Source organism: Diabrotica undecimpunctata, chromosome 6 (assembly GCF_040954645.1).
Source record: "Diabrotica undecimpunctata isolate CICGRU chromosome 6, icDiaUnde3, whole genome shotgun sequence".
NCBI classification, from domain to species: domain Eukaryota; kingdom Metazoa; phylum Arthropoda; class Insecta; order Coleoptera; family Chrysomelidae; genus Diabrotica; species Diabrotica undecimpunctata.
This window is the reverse complement of record NC_092808.1, coordinates 37,763,326-37,788,408: the sequence shown is the minus strand read 5'-3', so window position 1 is coordinate 37,788,408 and position 25,083 is coordinate 37,763,326. Positions and strand designations below refer to the sequence as shown.

Sequence of the window (25,083 nt, the reverse complement as noted above, 5' to 3'; positions counted from 1 at the left end):
AATATCCACCCGCTACCCATACATCTATAGTGTTCACGTGTAAACTTGGTTTAAAAGAAATTGTAAGAACAGATTTATATAATACACAGAAAATACCATAGGTACACTGAAGCATATTTAGAAATTTAACTTAATATAGCCAGAATATTATTTATTATGCTTTTCTAGATTTATACTCGTAATATTCTGACACCAAAGTTACATCCTTTAATTCCTTTCGTTACAAAATGTATCGGAAAAAGTTTCAGTAGACTAAATAAACACAGTGTTTGTTAATTCAGTTTATTAATAATTCCGTAAGTTATATTTGTTTATTCGGATGTTCACACATATTTATACAGTTTTGTTTATAGGTTCTAAATTTGGGTATTCCTTATAGAATTTAATCCAGTCATCCTTATTTTCACAAGCCCATTTCTTTACTTCTTTTCCGTTTTTATTTTGTACACAAGAGTATTCCGTCCGATGATGTTCGTAATCAAGTTCTAGCATTTGTGCAGTGGCCGGTTCTATAAAAAAACATTGTCTATTAAACTAACACTCCTCATACCTTGTTAGATTTGATGTTACTAAAGTACCATCAGAACTAACTTTTAAATTTATTAAACGCATTGCACTCATTAACATGATAAAAACAAGTCAGAGCACACTAGTTCGCGCCTGCGATAAAAAACACTTTAGATTATATTTATTTCAGTTTTGCCGCAGTATGCCGCGTATTTCGCGTATTTTAAAAAATATTCAAAAAACGTCAAACATTTGTCAAAGTGTATAGACGCATTTCAAAGTTTCTCCTTAAAATTTAAATATTTAAATGATTATTCTTAAAGTCTGAACGAGTAAATAGTGAATAGTGGTAAAATTAAAATCCTATTCCATTCCAATTTAAGCAGCCGACGAGTAAAGACCGATATGTGACAATTTCACCGAAACATTTCAACTTTAATGGTTCAAAAGTGCATTGGTAAATTTGACTTTCCAGTGGCGTAAAAAAAATTAAGGTAGCTGTTATTTTTAATGCTTTTATCCACAGAGTCCCAATAGGACATCTGGTGCATTGATAATAAAAATTTATGTGTAGTGGTTTTGGTATCCAGAACCGCTCACTAAAATGACCTCAACTACTACTCAAATGACCTCACAAAATAACACGATCAATAATACCAAGTCTTATGTTGCTGCCACTTTATCTAAACCTCCACCTCCTACGTTTCCTCATAAAAATCAAGCCATTATCTTACATGCCCTTCCTAATGTCGTTCTATTTGAGTACATAAAAGCTATAGGAGACATCGTTACCCCAAAAAATATCATCTTTGCGTCTCGAATCTCAAATAACCGCATTTGTATTTATTTAAACTCTGTTAAACTAATCGACGATCTTCTCAGTGCCCACCAAAGTATCATTATTAACTCAACAGTTGTTCCTATCCGAAGACTTATAACACCTGCTAAGCGTATTCTTATATCAAATGTATTTCCCACGATACCTCACAGCACTATCAAAGAAGCTTTAAAAGATATCGGTTTACAGATAGTCTCTCCTGTATCATTCGTGAAATGTGGCTCGCTAGGTGATGAATATGCACATATAATGAGCTTCCGAAGAGTGGCGTACGTTATTCCGGATAAAGAAAACTTTTCAGTCCAGACCTCTCTTTTAATAACTCATGACTACACATCATATCGAATATTTGTGTCTACTGACAAATTACAATGTTTTTTATGTAAACAAGATGGTCATACTGCTGAAACTTGTACCAATGAACCAATTTCTGTAGCCCAATCCGAACTTCCCTCTCCCACTACCTCCGTATCCATACCCACAAATACAACGATACCCGAATGCACTCCCAATCAAATCAATGCACCATCCACATCTTACCCCGAAACTACAACTAATGTGGCAAAAAGCATCCCCTTAGTAACACAGTTAGCATCACCTCCCGTACAGAGACAGAAACGGGCTATATCCAGTGACAGTAATGCTGGCACCCCTTCTCAACTTTCTCCAGTTCCTACTCCAGAACCAACTATTAATCAAATGCCTCCCCCCTTATCTGTAAAATCTACCACTAATTCTTTTAGCCAGCCGCAAAAGAAAAAAAGTAAAACAATTGAAACAAAAGAACATAAATTGACACCCATTTCTTATAATGCAGTCCAAGCCATTTATAAAAATAATTTATCCGAACTAACTCTTACTGAAAACCAATTTATAGCTTTCCTAGAAATTACCTACGGCATACCGGACCCACTTAGAGAAGCTCTCAATTTCACTTCCAATATCCAGGGATTGCTTAATGATTTATCTCTTCTTCATTCGCAATCAAAAGAGAGATCTTTTAAAATCCGAATAACAAGATTGCAAAAAAAATATGCTGCCTCCGTTTCATCCAATACCTCCAATCCAGTTTATCTTCTTCTTACTTCATCAACTAACAACCAGCATTACTATTCTAAATCACCATCAATAAAACCCATTCCACTAATTTTAATACAATTACTTAATAACATCTCTCTATCACAAACAATCCCACGACCCCTACCTCCATATCCTCCTTGGTCTATAATCACCCCTCAGTTTAACACATCTCTTACAAGATTCGATAAACTTACAACACCCAGGGAACTCATTAAAAAGTCTTTTAAAAAAATTATATTTACAAATAAATACGACATAGTACTTTACACTGATGCCTCAAAGAATGATACAGGAGTAGGCTGTTCTGTTACCACGTCAGATAACCTTATCACATCATCTTGTATCCCCTCGTTTTGTAGCGTTTCCACTGGCGAACTATTTAGCATATTTCAGGCTTTCAAATCCATTTCTTCACCTGATAAACAAGTTGCAATATGCACAGACTCACTAGCCTCAATACAATCTATCCAAAATATATTCACTGATCATCCTATTGTCCAAAAGATCCTTGATTGTTACCAACTAATCCCAAAAAATAACAGTTACATTAATCTGGGTACCATCCCATATTGGTATCACAGGCAACGAACTTGCAGACAGCCATGCAAAACTTGCCTCAACATCATCTGATAATACGGTTAATATACAAATTAGTAAAGATTTAAAATCTCACATTAAGAAACGAGTAAGAACCCGATGGCAACAACACTGGGACACTAATAAATCAGCACTACATCATATCCAACAGTTAGTCGATAGCCCCCTTGATTTGATCTCTGCCAGTATGTCCAGACGAGATGCTATTGTAACACGAAGACTTCGAATAGGACATACAAGATTAACACACGGATACCTGATGTCATCCAGCAACCGACCCACTTGTGAGACCTGTCAATCACATCTAACAGTTAACCATATTCTCACCGAATGTCATCAATATTCAGCAAAAAGACTATTTTATTGCCTTAAAAGTGATTTAAAAGACATACTCAATAACTTGGATCAAATAACCTCAAGTCTAAAATTCCTCAGAGACGTTCAGTTATATTATAAAATATAATTTTGATTGTATTCTAACAATATGTACTCTATAACATATTCTTGTAATTTATTGTAGCAGTTTTACACTTGTAACCGTTTTCATGTAAGTGGCCTTTGTTGCCGAGCACGTTAATTTTCAATAAAAAAAAAAAATATTATTAATTGATTTAAAAATTTTGATCTAGTTTGGGAATTTTGTTAAATATTTTGTTATATATTATTAATTCTTTTTTTTTAAGTTACTGAAATAATTTGTGCTAATTCGAAAATATATATGAGACTAAGCAATACAAGTAGAAAATCATCTAATAGGTATATCGTCTTCCTTTACAAAACTAAACAAATATAAATTAAAACAAGTCATGTATTTCGGTATAAATTTAAATAAGATACATTTGGCAATATTAAATCTATTCATTTTATTTTTCTTTAATTTACACAACATACGAAGTATGTATGTTTATCTAAGTGTTAATTTTAATATATAAACGTGTTCCTAAAATAAGTGCGTTCCTAGAAGGTATGGATAGAATACACAATTTGGAACAAAAATGTAGTTTAATTTCCTGCCCATAGAAATCTTTTTTTTTTAAATAATATTGTTAGCTTTCAGACTTGCTTAAGGAAGTTTAAAAGGTATCTGAAAAAATGTTTAAAAATATCTTAATCTGAAAATATTGATTTTATTAATGTCCTACATAAAGGGCAGATGTGGGTTGTTGATCTTTTAAATAAAAAATATTGTCCTTCTCATAGGACTCTGGTTGCCTATATTACCAGATTATTAAAGATAAAAAAATTTAAAAAAATTAAAGAAGGTAATATGTCTTTTATTTTTGAGACTACAAAAACAAGATTTATTATTATAACCAAAAAATATACATACTATAAATGTTTGAAATAATAAAAATATAAAATTTATGCTTCTTCTTCTTCTTCTTCGTCTAGCCATTCCCGTCCACATCTGAACATAAGCCTCTTCAAGTCTTCCTTTCCATTGTTTTTTATTGTACGCTACTTGTAGCCAATTTTTCCCGGCAGTCCTTTTCAGATCATCTGTCCATCTCATAGGAGGTCTGCCTCAGGGTCTTTTGTGTTGGTATGGTCTCCAGGTTAAAATTGATCTGTGCCATTTGTTTAGATCGCTCCTAGCTACATGTCCAGCGTATTCCCATTTCAACTTTAATGATTTTTGCACCACATCGGTGACTTTGGTTTTCTGTCTTATCCATGTGTTTGTTTTCTTGTCCTTAAGTGATATACCTAGCATTGCTCTTTCCATCGCGTGTTGAGTGACTCTAAGTATATTCATATTCTTTTTTGTGATTGTCCATGTTTGTGCCGCATAAGTTAATATCGGAATAATGCATGCATCAAAAACTTTAGATCTAAGATGTAATTGAATTTGTTGATTTCTGAGTATATAGTTCAGTTTACCAAATGCTGCCCAAGCTAACTTTCTTCTTCTTTTTATTTCTTCAGTTTGAATTTCCTTATTTAGTATTATTTTTTGTCCTAAGTATATATATTCTTCAACTTTTTCTATAACTTTATCGTTTATTATTGTCACGGTGTCTTCGGAGTGCATGACTTTTGTTTTGTTTAAATTCATTTTCAGTCCTATTTTAGAAGATTTGGTATGTAGTTCTAAAAGCATGGTTTGTATTTCTTGTAGGTCAGTAGCTATCAGGATTATGTCATCTGCAAATCGTAGATTACTGAGGTAGCGGCCATTGATGTTTATTCCCTTATATTTCCAATTTAGGTTTTTAAAAACGTCCTCCAAAACTAAGGTGAACAGTTTGGGTGATAAAGTATCTCCCTGTTTGACTCCCCTGTTTAATGGTACAGGGTTCGTGTGTTCATGTTCATTTAGGTAGTATGTAGCTGTAGCTTGGTTCATAGTTTCTTTTATTAAGTTAATATATCTGCTGTCTATTCTACAATTTTGCATTGCGTTTATTACGGCCGTGTGTTCTATGGTATCGAAAGCTTTTTCGTAGTCTACAAATGCTAGGAAAACTGGAAACTTGTATTCGTTACATTTTTCTATTTATATTTTTGTGATTAACAGGTGATCGGAAGTTGAATAGCCTTTTCTAAAACCTGCCTGTTCATATGGTTGGTATTCGTCTAATTTTCTTGTTAGTCGAGTAGTTATGACTTTGGTGAGTATTTTAAACAGGTGTGACAGTAGGCTGATGGGTCTGTAGTTTTCCAATTTTCGACTATCACCTTTCTTGTGTAATAAGATTACTTTAGAGTTGTTTCAGCTCTTAGAGACTTTGCCCTGATGTAAACAACTGTCCACAAGCTTAGTTACAATTGCAATTAGTTCTTTACCTCCTTCTAATATCATATCTGTGGTAATACTATCTTCTCCTGCAGCTTTATTTCTCTTCATGTTTTCCAATGCTGTAGTTACCTCTGAAATTGTTACTTTTGGCATTATTTCTGATCCAACATTTTTTATTAATTTCCGTGCTGGTCTCATCTCATCATCTTGTTGATGTGTTCTGTAAAGTTCTGTGTAAAATTCTTCTATTCGTGTCAGTATGTTTTCTCTAGTTGTGATTTCATTTTCGCCTTTTCCCATTAATGATATCATCTGACGTCGTCCTAGTGTCGGTCTGAGGCATTTCATACTCTTATTTTTTTCAATAGTTGTTGTTATTAATTTTTCGTTTTCTTTTCTTTTTTGTTGTCTGATTCCTTTTCTAATCTGCCTATTAAGTTCTCTATATTCGTCGGTTCCCCTTTTGTTAGATTTATTTAAGATCTTCCTTCTTTTTATTTGTTGTAATATTTCTTTGTCTAATTCATTGTATGTTGTTTTTGGTTTTTTTAGTTGCAGAAGGCTTTTATTCACTGTTTCGGTAATAAGGTTATTCAAATCATCAATATCATTGGAGTTTATCTGCTGCATGCTAACTTGATTTAATGCATGCGCTATCTTTTTATTAAATTCATTATTTTTGATTTCTTCAGATGTCCATTTGTATCTTTTTTCATGTATTCTTTTTCTTTCTAGTATTTTGTTAATTATTAGTTTTGTTCTTATTAGTCTATGATCGCTTCCTAGGTCAAACTAATTTAATACTGATACGTCTTCTACTAGGTTTCTATTCTTCGTTAAGATATAATCTATTTCATTCTTTGTCTTTTTATCGGGGCTCATCCATGTCCATTATCTGCTTGGTTTTTTATTGAAAAAGGAGTTCATTGAGTACATGTTATGTTCATTCATGAAATTGAGAAGCGTTTCTCCTCTATCGTTTCTTTTCCCGTAGCCATAGTTACCAATTAAATGTTCGTAATCTTCCTCTTTTTTGCCCAATTTAGCATTAAAATCTCCTAATAGTATTTCGTAGTTTGCTTTATTTGTATCTATAGCTGTTCTTATTTCATCATAAAATATTTATGCATTTTTAAAAATTTATGCATTTTCGTGAAAATCGCTAAAACAACGTCTTGCAGTTGTAAAACATAAGAAAATTGAACATTTTTTGCAAATATTGTTGTTTTGATGGAGCAGCTGTTTCTGCATCTGTTTTGTTTAGAGGCATAATCTGGCATGTGCATGGCTTTTTGTTGCCTTCGTATAACTGATAGTAAAGGAGTAATAGGCGTTCTTCTGTGTTTATGTTTAGTCGTTAATTGAACTCTATCTTCTTTACTACTATTATATATTATTATACTCATTAATTACTTCTTGCCGGAAAACTTGTTCATAGCATTTATTTTTTTTTGACCACCGCTTACAATTATCTGTATTCCCCAAGGAAAAAATAGTAGATATCATTATTAATGGTTTGTTGTCTATCCACCGTGTGATGGCCATTTTGCCTCATCCCTGTTTTTGATTTCATAAGTACCCTTTAAAGATTTTAAAAAAAGTTTTTCCGATTGCATGAAACAATCTTTAGGGATCCGGTTCTTCATAATGGTTCCAGGTCCATAAAGTCCACGTGACAATAATTCGGTACAAAGCTTTGGGGTAGTAAAATATCGGTCAAAGTATATTTTAATATTTTACGCCTTAGTACCAGTGATCTTACTAGATACAAGCTGACTCTCCTAAATCAAAACCGTTACTAGATAATTGTGGAAATGTTGAATCCCCTTGATAAATAATTATATCACATGCAATTCCTTGTGGAGTGGCCAGAACAAAAGCTTTTAACCCTACAGGATTTGGTTTATTGGGACAATACTGACGAATTGGACATCTACCGGAGAATGGAATAATCATTTCGTCGATACTTATTGATTCAGTGGGTTCTTGAGCGTGACAACCTTCACATATCTTTGTTCTACATTTATATCGGAATCAAAAACTACTTTTAATGAAGTTTTCATGGCATAAAAACATTGACTGCTCATTGCTCCTGCAACAATATGGATTCTTAATTTTTCCGCCAAATACATGCCAATTTGTGGATACTGCAAAGTTGACATTACCATCGTTATGCCGATAAAACCTTTGATTTCGCGTAAAGATAACCTAAAATATTTTCCTTTATTTAAAATAGCGGTTCTATTGGTGGAATTCACTATTTCCAAAAGAATATTATCATCAATATATTGATGCCTACATCATTTAGAAAATATGCAGGCTGTAACAATAGTGATAACTTCGAAGTAAATGTGCCACATCATTTATCAGTTAAAGCGTCATTTTTATTAAATCTAGATTGCATGCTTGTCGTTTGTCTACCTCTTCCCACGTTTCTTTTTCTTGCAATACTGCCACGGCCCAGCTCTCGTTCATATTCTCGTCCTCGTCTTAAGGAATGTCTTCCTCGTCCAGAAGAATAAGGTTGAATTACAAAAGACATATCCAAAATAACTGGCAAAGCTACACATCTAGAAACATCGCTGGAATCACTTTCTTCTACAATAGGCGAAATAGATCTAGATATATCTTCAGAATTTATTCCTGTTTCATCAGAACTGGATGTGTCGTTTTTATTTTCGAAATTCTGTATCATTATCATAGTCATCACTTGAAAAGTCAACATTGGATGCATTTTAATTATTGAGCAATTCTAATAATTCCTCTTCTGATAATGCTGAAAATAAAAACTGTAACCAACAAATGTCCTATACGATAAAAAAATGTTAACTTAGAGTGTTTGCCACCGTATTCCTACATAAAGGATAAAACATATTATCTGTTATTACTCATTATCTGTTTATTTTTTTGATAAACTATACTGTTTACATTAATTTGCAACCTTTTAAGAACACAGTGAATAAAAAATGTGCTGTAAATTATTTATGATTAAATAAATATTTGAAGATAGTACTTACCCTTTTTTCTCCAAACACGCTCACCACGACTGCTTTGTGCCATTGTCGCAAAACAAAAGAAATTATGCACGTACTGTCGGTTTTGTAGTTTCAAAATATTACAATAGAGTGCCTCACAGGGATATAAACTTACATACATTACATACTTAAAAACATTATTTTTAGGAGACGCTACGAGAATTCAAATGTACCAATGGTACATTTGACAGATTGGTTATATGTAGACTTCGGCAAATATGCAAATAAAAATGTAGAAAATATGCGCATAAATATGCACGTGTTTACCCGAAAATATGCAAATATTTTACAAAATATGCATACAAATAAATAAAAAAATCGTAAAATAGTAACAATTTTATTTAAAAAAAAAAGTGTACATAACTAAATATTTCCTACTATTCATTAAGATTTACATTTATTTTAAGTAACTACATCATTTTTAAGTATGAATAAACTTATTTAGAATTATGGTAACAATAAATGACCAAGTGGTGTTCAAAATTTTCTAACAAAAACTTGTGGCTTCTGTCTGAGTACATATATTTAATAATAATAATAGTCTCCCGTTTTATACCGCTGTCGCGGATTTGGGAGTATAGCAGGGTAGTCTGCTATATCTAGGGCCTACGGTATACAAGGAAGGTAACATGGCCAGTGCTACGCTTCAACCGTCTATTATTACCCCTGGTTTTACCCAAGGTACTCATTTTTATTCAGGCTGAGTCGACCTGGGGCCTATAGACATTTTTAAAATGTCTAGATGTTCTTGCCGGCGGTGGGATTCGAACCCCGGACCACCGGCTTGCGAGGCAGGCATCCTACCGCTTGCGCTACGCAGGCCGAGTACATATATTTATATATGGAAAAACTTCGTTCAACATCAACTGATGTAACGGGAGCATTTTTCAAACTAACCAAAACATTTGGTTCTAAATTAATTGTTTCCGAAATATTTCTAGCTAGAACACTGACTACTTCAGAAAGAATATGGTAACCTTTATTTTTTTCCATAGTAGCTTCAAATTTTTTTAAAATATCTTTTCCAATATTACCTCTAACGTTCCGACAACATGACGCAAATTCTTTTATTAATGCTGTACTTTCGAACAATGACAGTTTTGGTGATTCTAACTGAGTAATTGTTTTTTGAACAAAACTAAAATTTGATTTTATAAATAAAAGTTCTTGTTGAAGCAAGTTACTCTGAAAAGTTTGTTTAGAATCCAAAAGAGATTGGGAACTTTCATCTGTTAACGTATCAATTATGTTCTTTATTTTAACAAAATGATCTGCATAAAAATTAGCTGCTTCTAACCATGTTCCCCATCGCGTTAAAATAGGTTGTGGTGGAAGAGGACTGTTAGGTAGCATTTCTTTATAAAGTTATAGTATAGTATACTTATATATAAAGTTAAATTCTTATAGGAGATTTAAGAAATACTTTTTTGACACTGGATATCATGGTATTTACAAGAGGAAACTTTTTTCGTATTTCCTCTGCAACTCTGTTTAATCCATGCGCTACACAAGTAACATGTATTAAATCTGGGAAAAATATTTTTAAATTTTGTCCTGCTTTCACCATATAAGGAGCAGCATCCGATAAAATAAGCAGTAATTTATTAGAAGGAATAGTTGTCGGAAGAAAAAAAGTTGCTAATGTTTCTTGTATAAAACGCGAAATTGTTAAAGCATTTGTTTTCTCAAGTTGCTGGCATGAAATAAGATGAGATTTTGGTAAGGTCTCTTCTTTAAGAACACCAATCAATAAATGAGCAACATACTTTCCTGAGGAATCAGTGGTTTCGTCTACAGATATGTAAAAATATTTATCTGCAATTTCTTCCTTAATATTAATTAACACCGACGAGTATAGCCCGTTCACATTATTTCTTCTTAGAGACCGATCACTTGGAACATTAAGTTTGCAATATTTTTTTAGAAACGAACTAAAATTTACATTTGCTAATTTTGAAAGCGGTATGTTTGCAGACACTAATGCGCGACACAAGTCTTCATTAAAAGTTTCTTGCTCATCTAATTTTTTTGAAGTAGATTGGAAACATTTAGCCATTGAAGTTTGATGTTTTCCTCCTATTTTTCCTTTTTTTGCAATGTGTGAAGCAGTTCTCACATGTTGGTCTATCTGAAATTTCTTCTCACATGCTATCTATAAATAAAAATAAAAACCTTTATTTTAACCCAACCTTTAAAATATAAAAATATACAAGGTGTTTTTGGTTAATCAAATAACTGGTTTGGAAAAAAAACTCTCACTAAGTGTTTTAAATGCAGTATTAATCCACAAATTAGTTTTTGTTACTAACCATTAGTACATCATATAACTTATTTTAAAATTCAACAAAAGTTTTTTTTTGTTAATTCAATTACAATAAAAATAATTGTGTTTTAGAATAGCTGACTTCATAAAAAAAAGTAAATGTGAAAAATTTTTCTAATACACACCATTGTATTGTACCATGGACAATTTTTTCTCACTAAAGGAAGCTATTTTTCATTTAAAAACTACCTACTAGTACTAAATTTCAAGTGAATACGTTTATTGGTTTTAAAGTTATTGTTATTAACTAAAAGAATTTAATTTTTTTTAATTTTAACACCCTGTATCTCGAAAAGTAAATAAGTTTGACCCCTCATTAACTATATCGTTTTGTTCAATTTTTCGAGAAGTATCTACAGTCAAACGTTGTAAGTGTCATTTGGAAACACCCTGTATGTATGAAATATTAGATATTTAATAGAAAATATTAGATACTTACAATTTTGCCACAGACTGAACAGTAGATTTTTCCCATATCCATAGACAGCTCTTTATAAGGTTTAATCCAAGTTGAAGCACTGGTTGTTTTAGGCATTATAAAATCACAATCTTCCTTTTTGTTACGCACAACGAGTGTTTACGCTTTGAATATCAAAACAAAAATGATTTACAAATCTGAGCATCAAATTAGAAATGTTTAGGTACCTAATTCAATAAACTGGGAGATTTTGGAAAATCCCTAAATTAGGAACAAAACTATTAGCCGTTTAACTGCTGTTAAGATACAATAAATTGTAGATAGATTTGGGGATTAGATCATAAAATGCAAATGAGCGAACCCTTAGCGATTATCCAATAACTGAATGCCTCAGTGACCGAGACTTTCTAAGAATGTTGAGGGCTACTTAAATTGATCTTCTTTGAAATTGTAAATGTTTTGTACCTGTAGAGATTACGTACTTAGATCATTTCTTGATTAAAATGACTACAAAATTTTATACAAGAATTGAAATAAATTGGTATGTTTAAAAATTTTCAAATACAGTATAAAAATCTGAACTTTTATGCACTTTATGCAAACTTTTATACAAATATGCCAAAATATGAAATATTTGTATAAAATATGCACAATATGCAAAATATGCAATATGCATATTTGCCGAAGTCTAGTTATATGGCTTTCCCAGTTTAAGGTACGTTTAAAGAGGGTCCTAAGAAATTTATTTCTTCTGCGTGTTTCAAGACAACTCCATTTAGTGTTAATTGAACATTAGGACAATTTTTTCTTTTGCTAAAAATTAAATAAGGTGTCTTTTCACTAGAGAATATAAAACCCGTGTTTTGCGACTAGCTTTCAATTGTGTGTAAGGTAAGTTATCTGCATATAGGCTAGCAAATACAGGTAGTTTTATTTGATGTATAATACTATTTATTGCAATTAGAAAGAGAGTAAGACTTAGAGTAGATCCTTGTGGAGTACCGTTTTGAAGTACTCGTCTGGAAGCTAAAATATCTGTTTACTAAAGTTGTGACTTTGTACGTTTAGATTTTCGTACTGCACATAGTTAACAGATTTCTTTTTTCATACCAAAAAGTATATAAGACTTTTTTGCTCTAAATGGTGCCTTCTATTTTATTGTATTTTACCCTGTATTTTAAAACTTTAGAATGGATCCTTTCACAGACATTGATTGTACGTTTAAGTGATTATTTTTCGCCCATGTCTCAGAACGTCTGACCTCTGAAAAGTCTGACTTTTTAGAAATATAGTTGTCCCCATGTAGTCAGCAAATTCTTGTACGGCTTGATATATCTTGCCAAATATCTCCCTAAAGACTAGAGCAAAGCACTCACCTACGTCTAGTGAATCCAGGAAAGGTATACCAAACATATATCTAAGGTATTGCCCGACGTCATTGTCCTTAAATACTCATTAGCCAGTCCGACTTTTTAAATTTTTTTTCCATGATTGTCCAAGATGAATGTCTACATCCTTTTATTTTTGCAGATGGAAACTCTTCACTTACAGCTGCATGGATTGCTTTTCGAAATCGGCATACACCATCTTGGTACTAAAATTTGGTTTTAATTTTTGACACTCTGTCTTTAAACAATTTAGTGTATTTACATATGACTTTAATGTCTTATTTGAAAGCAAAAGAATGCTAGCGACACATAGTGTCTATTTTCTAATCCGTGAACTGTAAATAGTTAATTGAGAAATTTTGTGCATTATTTAAAAGTTCCATCAACACAAATTGCTTCTTATCTACTTAAAAATGTTAAGTTGGATACAAAAGGAAAAGCGACAAATTTGTGTAGCGAATAATTTTTTATTAAAAGTTGTTTTTTTTATATGTTGTCACTTCAATGTACTGTACAAACTTCGGACTCTTGCATTATAAAAATTTTTTTCTAACCAAATGTACATCTTGTACAGTAAGAGTCTCAGTGCCAGTTCGTTTAATTTCGCTGTGTATTACCTGTAATAGTTTCTCACACAAATCGTCCATTGCCTTCCGCTTAACACCATTATTTAAATTTTGCCCCTTTAACAATGTTTGTGATAAACTTTCATGGTTGTGATTTTCACTACATTTAACTGCACGGTTACAAATATTCAGAATTTTCAACTTATTTCTATACACTGCCAATATTTGATATTATTAGCATGCATTTTATGGAATTTAAACTTATAATTGTCAATAATTGGCATAGACTTGCTCCTTTTGCTATAACATTTTATTTATTTGAAATTTCTCCATGATGAATTAAAGACATTCAAACCGTAACTAAAGTAATAATATTAAGATACGCGCCATCCATATTTCTTATCATAAAATTTTTATTAAGCATGTTATTAACAAAATGTATCAAAGTACCTACTTTATGAAGACAAAATTCTCTATTTACGCTGACCCTGACCATTTATTATTATTAATTGTGTACCTACTAAAGGCATTTTAAAACTATCTTTTTTAAGAAATTTATGACTGATGTGAATTTACCTGTGACACTTTTCTGTAGGGTATGACAATGTGAATACCGGAGCAAACTGGTATATGCCTGAACATACAGGGTGTAAAATCGATAAATGTGCTGACAAGGTGACAAATTAAATTTGTCAAATTTTCTAAAGCATTCAGCGGAAGTCAGCATAACCTTATATTTGGAGAATTCTTAACCCATCGTCACCTAGGTGGGGTCTAATGGTACCCCCAACACACTTAAAACTAGCATAATTCTATGGTTAATACACGGATGTCTTATTGGTTGCCTATAGCTTCCTAAAATATGTTGCCGTTGGGTATTCTAAACCAATTTCAGTTGTAAGTTGATCGACAAAGTGAGTACAGTGTTCTGCAATGCGATTAGACCCCAACTGGGTGACGAAGACACAATTTTAATTCGCAAAGTAACTAAGAACATTTTAATTCGTGGCGTTATTTGTTGTACATATAAACTATTTTCTCTAGAATAAATTACTAAAAAGAACAAGCCAAACTATTGGCACTTTGGCAGGAACTCGAAGATGATTAGTAGGAAATTATGGACTCCGACGATGAAAACGAAATGGATCACATAAATAATCAGTCTGATGGTGAACAAAATAACGAAATTGAGGAACTAAAAGTATTGGAATGTGAAAATAAGCAAAAAGAAGATAAAAATATCTTTATTATTTAGGTTATGATTCCAAAACAAAATGAAGGAAACACCATAGTAATAAAGCAGTTAAAACGAGGGCAGAGAATATAATTTAGAACTTAACAGGATCCAAAACATATGCTAAAACCGATTAGACTCTTTTAGATTGCTGGCTTCTTTTTTTATAAAGAAATTCTTGAAGATATCACGGTCTGCACCAATATATTAATAGATAAAAAAGCGTTAGCCTACAAAGATAAAGCATATTGTAGCAGGACCAATATTGTTAAAATAAAGGCATAATTTGGCCTCTTCTCCTTTGCAGGTGTATATAAAAATGGTCATCGTAATCTAAAAGACCTTTGACGAACAAATGGTACAGGAATCGATATATTTCGTTCAGTGATGGTCCTCAATAGATTTACAATTTTTATTGCAGTGCTTGTTTCGTTAATGTAGACAATCGACAAGAAAGGTAACAGTTTGATAAGTTGGCATAATCTGATAAGTCTGAAAATTTGTCGCAAATTATCAACGAGCTTACTCACCAGGACAGTGCTTGACTATTGACGAGAAGTTAGAGTCTTTTCGTGGGTGTTGCTCATTCCGACAGTATACCTATTCCCAACAAGCCCGCGAAATGCGGAATAAAAATTCAGGCCCTAGTAGACTCCCGTACTTTTTATGTTTTTAATATACAAATTTATGCAGGGACCCAGCCAGATGGGCCGTACCAAATAACAATAAACTTAATGATATTTTCCAAAGACTAATAGCGCCAATTTTTGGTAAAAATCTAAATATCACTTTTGATAATTGGTATACCTCTTACGAACTTGTGAAAATTTTGCGTGAATGAAATCGTTTAACTTCAGTAGGAACTCTGAGAAAAAACAAGCGAGAGATTTTTCAGAACTTATACAGATTAAGAACAGACAACCACAGTCCTCGGTATTTGGATTACAGGAATATATAACTATGTTATCCTTTGTACCAAAAAAAGGGAAAAACGTGATTTTATTATCATCACTTCATCACTATGATTAAATAGATAAATCTACCGGCGAGAAGCTTTTACCAAAAATAATAAGTTTCTATAACTTTACAAAAAGGGGGGTTGATACGGCGACTGAGTTGACAGGAAGTAACAGTGTAGCTTGTAATTGTAGGAGGTGGCCACTAAGAATATTTTTTTCACTAATAGACACAGCTGAAATCAACAGCCAGGTAATTTACAGAACAAACACTAGTGACTATTCAAAGAAACGTCGTATATTCCTCGAAGATCTGGGATTAGTATTAGTTACGCCAATTATGGAAGAACAAAAAAGTAATCCGCGACTTACAAAACATTTACGATTCAAAACAGTTCAAGTTTTGGGAGAAAGTGACCAAGCTCCACCGAAAAAGAAACGTACGGGACGTGGACGGTGTCAAAAGTGTTCCAGAAAATCTGACTGAAAAACTAAACAAACGTGCGATCAATGCCAAAATTTTTATTGTTTAGATCACCTTCATCGCATTTTTGATGAATGTATCTAGTTCCGGGACCCCTAACTTTTTTCAAGCTTGGATATCCAATGCCCTGCTTTTTTATATTTTTATTTGAACCTTTGAAAAAACTTTTTTGGAAAATCTCTTATTTTGAATCATTATCTTTTGTTTGTGAATTTTTTATGTATCTAGTGTTTTTTGTTTGTAGAAATTTTATTATTTTTTAAATTTTACCTAATACGCGGTCAAATTTAATCCAGTGGAAAAAACTGCTGTTATTTATGAAAACTTAGACACTCAAATAAGATATTTAAAAAAATAAATTCGTGTTCGAAATGTTTGTTGAGTTTTTCTAATCAATTTTAAATGGAGTTAATAATACCCCACCTGGGTTATTATACACAGATTTTTCACCTAGGTGACGTGCCGCTGCGGAGCAGATCTATTGAAATATACTATAATATAATACTTATACAAAAGGTATATAAAATATTAAAGTTTTAATTACCTTTCAGTATAACCGTAAGAGAAAAAGATTGTAAATATTTTATAATAATACCGCATTTCTAAGAACCTCTCCTTCTACATTGTTAGATATTAATTATATTAAATTTCTCCAAAACGTTTGATTAGAACTCCCAAAGAATAAGCTTAAATATTCCTATAACTGTGTAATGCAAATCTAAAAATTAATATTAGTGGTCATACGCATAATATCTTGTTTTTTTGCCATATAAATTTGTGCTAGTCAAAACATGTAAATACGTAATGCATTTTGTTCGTGGTTTGATCTGCAGGTTTGCCTTATAAACTTTGTAAACAAGTTTTAGTTTCTACCAAACTGTTTATTTATACGTTAGTTTTATTTTAAACTAGTAAGAATAGTATTTCCTAATGAATTATTAAGTAAAATCGTTCTTAATACCTGAACATTTACAGTGAGGACGAATTGGTAAATTACACTCAACTGGTAATCTTCTAACAGCATGTGAAATACATCTCACTATTCCATCTACGTCCCTTCCTGGTGTAAATAGGAAACTACATTTACAGTCACTGATTTCATCGGTTTCCACTAAAGCAACAGCAAGAGCAGCAAAAATAATGGGGACGGTTTTCATGTTAATTTTCCTAAATAAAAAAAAATTAAATGCCTAAAAGTTTAAAATACTAGTTAAATAATTATTTTATTAAGCAATTGTATATTGCTGCACGTGACCAGCAACAATGAAGGAAAAAGGGAACGCGACCAACTATTACTTAGAGTTGCACAGATCCAATGATGAGTGAACGAGTCAATAATTAATTCAAACTTTGAATTTATTTAAGTCTTTCGACAAATACAGTAAACTCTTTCTTGAACAAACATTAGTAATTCCAAATAAATGATCCATTTAAGACAAAAAAAATAAATGGATTACTTGAAATTTTTAAAATAAGTGTATATATATATAGAAATGTAGCCATAAGCTCCCTTACTATTAAGAATCAGCAGATTCCGATATCCGACGTTATAAATAGGAAGAAATTAATATTTTTATTATTATTGTAATTATTATGTTTCAATAGTCAAGTTTAAATCATTAAATGTAGTAGTTTGTAGAATTTCTCAAAAATTGTAACTTATTTTCGAAATAAAGATTTTTTTTTGGGAATATCGACGTTGAAGAAACATTTCTGGCGCTGCGAACAGGATATTTCATACAGAAACATAGTCGTTTCCTGGTCTACATTAGTTTAATGAAATCCTGAAGAACCTGGTAAAAGAGAAAAATGTATTGGAAATCAAACACGATCATCCTTGCGTAAGTTTTTCCTTTCTTTACCATTGTTTATGAGCATTTATTATTTTAATTGAATTCTTAAACATTTACATTGAATTTATTATTTATTGTTTATTGAATTTATATTATTTATAACATTTTACTTCAACGAATTTTTATATATACTTGCATTTATATTTTTGCATATATTTTATGAGTACATTGAATGATATTTCCCAAAATAGTATCGAAAATTTAAGTTTACTATTCGACAATTTAAATTTAAAAATAAAAAGAAATCTACAAACCTCTAAATCTAAGCCTGCATCTAAATTACGTTCCAAAATGCCGATGACCAATAGCGATATTGCTAGCCTTTGCTCAACTCTGCCCGAATTCTCTTCTGGAGACAACCTCTCCACCTTTATCAAAGCAGTAGATAATTTAATAGTTTTCTTAGGCACCCAAGATTTAAATCCGTCCCAAGAATTTATTTTAAATTCCCATATCGTATCTCGAATTAAAGGAGAACCTAGAAATTTCTTAAACTATTCTAATAAAACCAATTGGACAGAAATTCGTCCAGCGTTATTAACTAAATACGGAGACAGACGTTCCGAAGACATATTAGTAACACAACTATCCACTACCGTCCAAAAACATAGTGAATCCTACGACAATTATCATCAGAGAATAACTACAAATCTGAACGATTTACTCCAACACATCACCCTAAACGATAATCCCGCGACAGTCACTTTTAAAACTCCATACTTCAAAAACATTGCCCTCAACTCTACGCGTTTTAATCGATACCGGCGGTTCCCATTCAATTTTAAATCCGCGAGCTCTCAAACTATTTGATAAAAATCATATTTATCGAAAACCTTTTTCGCTAACGTCAATGAAAATTACTTCCAAGCACGACTTAAATATTAAGACGCCACTATTCCTAGAATATGGAATTCCACAAACATTCGACGTAAAAATTGCAAACTTTAGTCAACACTTTGATATCCTCCTTGGAACTTACGATCTGAAAAGATTCCACGCCACAATTAGCTACGCAACTCATACTTTAACCTTTGAGAATCCTCACGTTAGCATTCCATTTGAAACATTATACCAAAAAATTCCAGTAAGCGTTCATAATGGCGAAGTTTTATTGCGCGAAAGACACTTTCAAGGTATCAAAATTCCCCATTCTATTCACGTTGCAAAAAACGGCTTTCTAGACACTTTCGACTTACCTATGCCTATGAAATTTAATAAGAGAATTGAAGTTGAGAACTTTTGTAATTATAATATAGTAAAAATTCCAACGACGCATTTTAATGAAAACAAAATCCGTACTTCGCACTTAAATAACGAAGAAAAATATAAAATTATAAGTCTTTGCAAAAAATTTAAAGACGTATTTTACGACGAAAACAAAAATTTAACTTTCACGTCAGCTGTTAGACACGAAATTAAAACTAAGGATGAAAATCCAATTTATGTTAAGGGATTTCGGCATCCCAAAGCAATGCAGGAAGAAATAAAAAAACAAATAAATAATTTATTAGATAATAAGATAATTCGACCGTCAATTTCACCGTACTCAGCTCCAGTTTGGATAGTACCAAAAAAAGCTGATGCCTCAGGTCAGAAAAAATTTAGATTAGTAATTGATTATAGGAAGCTCAATGATCATACTGAAAGTGATCGCTACCCACTTCCTCAGATAGATGAGATACTGGATAACTTAGGAAAAGCCAGTTATTTCACAACATTAGATTTAGCTCAAGGTTACCATCAGATTGAAGTTCATCCGGATTCTATTCGGAAAACAGCCTTTTCAGTTCCGCATGGTCACTTTGAATTTTTACGTATGCCCTTTGGTTTAAAGAATAGCCCAGCAACATTCGAAAGGTTAATGGACAATATTCTTAGGCCCTTTATTCATAATTTTTGCTTCGTCTACATGGACGATGTCATTATTTTTTCCAAGTCACTGCAAGAACACTTAGTTCATATTGCGACTATTTTTGACACTTTCAGAAAAAATAATTTAAAAATTCAGTTAGACAAATCTGAGTTTCTCACGAAAGAAGTTTCTTTCTTAGGTCACGTAGTGACAACCGAAGGAATCAAACCTAACCCAGCAAAAATCGAAGCTATACAAAAATATCCTCTACCAAAAACAGTAAAAGAAATTAAATCATTTCTTGGTTTAATCGGTTACTACCGAAGATTCATACCCAACTTTGCAAAAATAACGTCCCCATTTTCGAGATGCACTCGAAAAGGAGCAACTATCGACCCCACAAATCCAAATTATTTAGAATGTTTCGCAAAATGCAAACAATTGTTAACTAATTCTCCAGTCTTACAATATCCAGACTTCGAAAAGCCTTTTGTACTGACTACAGACGCCTCTAATATAGCTATAGGATCAGTATTATCTCAAAATAATCACCCTATTGCCTACTATTCTCGAACTCTAAATTCCGCAGAACGAAACTACTCCACTATTGAAAAAGAACTTTTAGCCATACTAGATTCTTGTAAACACTTCCGTATGTATTTATACAACCAAAAATTCACTGTAGAAACAGATCACAATCCTCTCGTATGGATCTACAAAATTAAAGACCCCACTTCTAGATTAGCCCGATGGAGACTTAAACTAGAAGAATATGATTTTGAAGTTAAATATAAAAAAGGCAAAGAGAATCAAGTCGCTGACGCTCTTAGCCGAGTCCAAATAAATGCCCTAAGCTCGAGTTCAGAATGTGCTGAACCCCCGAATTCAGAATGTGCTGAACCACCCGACAATTTCGACATAGACGATTTCCTTGCCGATTTTGACAACTTACAAAACAGTACTAACACACAACATACATCAGTTGAGAACCCTATCACTGGAATAGAGATTTCACCTGAACCAATTAATTTATCCTCAAACCAAATTATTTTTAAACCAGAGTCAAATAATTTTGAAATTAAATACAAAAGAATTTTTAACAAACACCGTTACACTGTCACTTTGACAAATAATTGGAAAACAGAAATAGCAAATACCTTCCAAAATATCCTTAGACCAAATCAAAAATTTGCAATAACAATCCCTCACGAATTTAGACCTTTTATCTGTAACTATTTTAAAGAAAAAATAAATTCCACAGTCAAAGCAATATTTTGCAATATACTACTTCAGGACATAGAAGAAGAAAACCAACAAATAGAATGCATAAAGAAATATCACGTAGAAAATCACAACGGAATAATTGAAACCTACAAACATTTAAAACAAAAATTTTATTGGCCCTCAATGCAGACAACTATTTCTAATTTTATCAATAAATGCGAAATTTGCCTAAAAAATAAATACGAACGACGCCCTTATAAACTTCCCCAATTAGGACCGTTGTTAGGTCAAAAACCTTTTGATATATTACATATCGATCTATTCCACTGCAATAAAAACCTGTATCTCACAATAATAGATTCTTTTTCCAAATACGGTCAATGCTATAAGCTCACCGACAAAACTTCCATTTCGATACTAAATAAATTAAGACACTACTTTTCGCACCACAATTACCCAAAAAAGATTGTATGCGACAGCGGCACCGAATTTAATTCCGCAGTCATTAAAGAATTCCTAAATATCCACAAAATCGAAATACATTTTACAACAGTAAACAATTCTTCCTCAAACTCTCCAGTAGAGCGCTTTCATTCAACTCTTATTGAAAAACTTAGGACCTTACAAGCCCAAAATCCAAATGATTCGTTAGATGACATTCTAACACACGCCATTCTTATTTACAACCAATCAATCCACAGTTCCACAGATTATTCCCCGTTCTCAATTCTGTACGGACCCTATGCAGAAGAAATACATTTCGACTTTGATCTTCCGATATACGAAACTTATAATCAAAGACATAAAGAAGAACTCCAACCCTTTATTGCAGAACTATATAATAAACAAAAACAAAAAAGACAACAACTTTTAGATAGACAAAACGAAAATGCCGAAGATATTCCGGAAATAGACCTTACAAAATCCCTATATGTTTCTAAGAAAAAACATAAGTCCAAATTACAAGCCCCTTTCTCCACTATTCATCCAGAAACGCAAGACAAAACAAAAATAATCGGTAAAACAGATAAACAAAATTTAACAAGCACTCACCTTAAATATGTAAAACGAATACGAAAAGATGTAGATAAACCTACTCAAGACCCAAATTTTTCACAGGACAATCCTCGCCCTGGTCCATCCACTCAATATTCAGGAGATTCCGAATAATGGTTACTATGCTGAAGAGATAGGCAAATCAAGAGAAATCTCCCACTATCACAGACATTTTCTTCACATTCCGCTAGACAAATTATCCGACAGTATTGACGCTAGTCCGACAAGCTATTTCAAAGATCACTTCAAAAATGCACCTCTCTCGCTACTGTACTCCCAATACACCCACATACAAGAACAAACAAAAGACGATCTACACAAGATTACGCGAAAACAGAAACGCGGACTTTTTAATTTTCTAGGTACAGCCATCAAATACGTGACTGGAAATCCAGACGACTCTGACTTAGACTTGTTAAAATCACACATAATCTCTTTAGAAAATAAACAAAACGAAATCATAAAAAAATTTAATAACCAAATATCTTATGGAAACTCTTTTAACACGAGATTCGATAAACTTTTAGAAAAACTGAATTCCGATAATTCAATTCTCATATCTGCACTCAACAAATTATCAGCTGATTTTGACAGCTATATCATTCTACACAACGAGATAATAAATCTCCAAAATATAAACGAATTTCTAATGAAACTTATAAGAACCATTACTTTATCTGAACTTAATATCTCTAATATAGAATTATTCACTTTAAAGGAAATAATAGACCTTAAAGAGAACCTTCTCAAAATTTATCCCAGAAATTCAATTCCCAATAGTAATGAACACCCTTACGAACTTATAGAGTCAACAAAAACTTTAGTTTGTGTAACTTCAAATACAATGCTCATAATAATTAAAATCCCTATACTCCATGAAACTCCTTACACTACCTATAAAATCTATCCCATTCCAAACAAAGATCATGTTATGATTCTGCCACCTGCAAACTACTATACAAATAATAAATGGTTCAACACTTGTATAGGACAAGGCGATAACATAGTTTGTTCCAACTATGTACAATCCAAATGTAACATACCCAATGTAGATAATTGCACAAAAACATTAATTACAGAGAACTTTTTCCAAGAAACCAGCAAAGTCATATTGCTAGGAATAGTTCACCCAATGAGAATCCAGCAGATAGAAATTAATTCAACCAGCCTCTTGACGACAGATGTACCAATAATGATTGAAGGTATCCAATTTAATAAAAAGACGTCTCAAGACATTTCCATTCCAAAAATTGTTCCAATAAAATTAATACCAAACCATGAGATGAAAATCGAAAAATTAACAATCCCAGAGACACATGGCCAAATTCAACCAATAGATACCATAGAAGTACTACCCCGATTATCCATAGGACTGAGCACCACTTCTGTTATAATATTTTTAACTATTTTAGCTTTCCTAATAATCTTCCGAATTAGGAAAAGAAAACGAATTTCCAAAATCCTATTTGGAGAAAAATTGCATCCTGCCCAGATCCAGACACTAGACGAGCTGATAGCCGAAGTAACCAAAACTTCGAGGACGAAGTCCCAACCAATGGAGGGAGGAGAAATGTAGCCATAAGCTCCCTTACTATTAAGAATCAGCAGATTCCGATATCCGACGTTATAATTAGGAAGAAATTAATATTTTTATTATTATTGTAATTATTATGTTTCAATAGTCAAGTTTAAATCATTAAATGTAGTAGTTTGTAGAATTTCTCAAAAATTGTAACTTATTTTCGAAATAAAGATTTTTTTTTTGGGAATATCGACGTTGAGAAACATTTCTATATATATATATATATATATATATATATATATATATATATATATATATATATATATATATATATATATATATATATATTAAAAATCAGAAAATTATATGTATATTATATATATATATATATATATATATATATATAAATTAAAAATCAGAAAATTACCTAAAAAAAATTACTCACTTTATTCAAATGACACTAGTTTCCTCTACAAAGTATAAAATCACTTCATAATTATACAATGAATAATTATTTTTATCTGCGGTATTGCTATATAAAAATCGTTTGAATTAAAATAAGCCCACCATAAATTATAATTTTGCGTAAGTCCCACCACATTTGAGTAGGTACTAACCAGGAAAGCATAAAATATTTAGAGTTGGTTAATGTCCAAATAAAAAAAACGCTCCCTACATGTACAAGCACTAGATTTACATATTCCTGTACCGGGAAGATTTGTGAAAGCAAAAACAATCGAAATTATTAAAAAAAATTAAACTAGAAGGTAAGATTACATATACATATACATATATATATATATATATATATATATATATATATATATATATATATATATATATATATATATTTTGTTGTACTTTTGAATGTCCATAAGCAATAAAAAACCGATATACAAATTTTATTACTTAAATAAAAATTAAAATTATTGATATTTCATAAAGACACGGGCATATAAATTTTCAAACATCCTGTATAAGACAAAATATGTATTTTAAGTTGTTCGAAGAATTGTTCATTAGGCCTCAGAGACAAGACTTTCAAATATTATCGATAAGAAATTTAAATAAGTCGGTTATTGTGGAATGGATTTACCCGGAATAAAAGTGTATATAGAAAGTGTTAAAACAATAGACCGGGATCTGCGGTGGTTTTTTCTCCCCGAAAGATTATATCGGTAAAAGTTTATTAACAAAAGACATTGAATTAAGAAACAGGTATCGTTTGTAGCTATTAGTAAGAAATATTTGTAAAGCAGATAGATTTAGTTAGAATAATTAAAGAAGGTTGTTTTCTGGAATTACCCGAATGACGTTTTATAGAGAGAGTTGGTTGGTAACGATATACGTCACAGAGGTGGATGATTTTTATTGGTCAATTTTTGAATGCAAGGAGGTTGGTTTTGGCTA

General features: G+C 31.9%; 1 long non-coding RNA gene across 1 annotated transcript; it reads right to left on the bottom strand.

Moving 5' to 3' along the window:
• Positions 1-268: 268 nt before the first annotated feature.
• On the bottom strand, positions 269-24,224 carry LOC140443393 (uncharacterized). Its single transcript, XR_011951204.1, has 3 exons — positions 24,119-24,224; positions 17,128-17,333; positions 269-509 (listed from the first exon to the last, which is right to left on the bottom strand). It is a non-coding gene; the product is annotated as an uncharacterized lncRNA (long non-coding RNA).
• Between the last annotated feature and the right edge of the window lie 859 nt (positions 24,225-25,083).